A 1,155-nucleotide genomic window follows, 5' to 3' on the forward strand; every position below is an offset into this window, starting at 1 on the left:
TCAGGGGCATCCTCAATCATAGCAGGCCCCTCCAGGGTAGACCCACTCCTCAAAGTGATGGCATTAAGGGTCTCCTTTTGGTCAGTTTGAGTCGGTAAGTGTCCCGGAGCTCGAGTAGTATTCTTGCTAGCCAATTGAGCAATTTGGCTCTCTAGCATCTTCATCCCGGCCTCTCTAGCTTGGGACTCGTTCAGCAACAAGTTCTTTAACTCAGTAAAATCAGAACCTTGTGATTGTTGTTGCTGTTGAGGAACATACGGAGGTTTTTGGTAAGGCTGCTGCTGCTTATGAGGGGGCGCATAAGGTTGTTGCTGCTGCTGCTGTGGAGATTGAGTTGGATTCAAGACATTCTGGCTACTCCACCTCAAGTTGGGATGGACATTCGGCTCATAGTACGTGTTTGTCTGCCTATAATGTTGAAAGGCAGCACAAGACTCGAAGGGACTAGGACAATTTTCTGAAACATGTCCCTCAGCTCCACATCTTCTACAGACGAAAGGACCGTCTGAAACAGCATTCACATGATACATCCCTCCTTTTGAAGCTCCTCCCAATTCATATTTGTCAAACCTCGCCGTGAGAGCCTCTAATGCAGCTACAGAAGAAGATTCAGCAGCTCTCCTTTGATTCCCTCTGGAATTCCCGTATTCAGCCTTATGAGTGGCCAAATCATCAATGATCTTCCACCCCTTAGTCTCTCCCATATTCTCAGAAAATCGGCCATTGGCTGCAGCATCCAAAATAGCCCTCTGATCGTCATACAGCTCGTTATAGAACTGATTGCAAAGACTCCATTTTTCGAACCCATGGTGCGGAATGGTTCGCACCAGCTTCTTGAAACGGACCCATGCTTCATGAAAGTACTCATCAGGTCCCTGTTTAAAGCTCGTGATCTGAGCTCTAATGGCATTCGTCTTCGAGGCAGATAAGTATTTTTTGTAGAATGCCAGGGCTAAAGAATTCCAGTCGGTGATCCCATGAGCAGCTCGATCCAGGTCTCTATATCACTCCCTTGCAGCATCACGGAGTGAGAAAATAAACATGGTCTCCTTCACCTGGTCTGGGGTCACTCCGGTCGGTGGGGATAAGGAGCAGCAATAATCAATAAATATCTCCATATGCTTAGCTGCATCCTCATTTGCAGCTCCCCCGAAT

The 1,155-nt window shown here is 47.4% G+C and overlaps 1 non-coding gene across 1 annotated transcript; it reads left to right on the forward strand.

Moving 5' to 3' along the window:
• The first annotated feature begins 801 nt into the window (after window positions 1-801).
• LOC141593308 (small nucleolar RNA R71) lies at window positions 802-908 on the forward strand. The gene has a single exon (XR_012521402.1). It is a non-coding gene; the product is annotated as a small nucleolar RNA R71 (small nucleolar RNA).
• The last annotated feature ends 247 nt before the right edge of the window (window positions 909-1,155 follow it).

This window comes from Silene latifolia, chromosome 7 (genome assembly GCF_048544455.1).
Source record: "Silene latifolia isolate original U9 population chromosome 7, ASM4854445v1, whole genome shotgun sequence".
Taxonomy (NCBI): Eukaryota; Viridiplantae; Streptophyta; class Magnoliopsida; order Caryophyllales; family Caryophyllaceae; genus Silene; species Silene latifolia.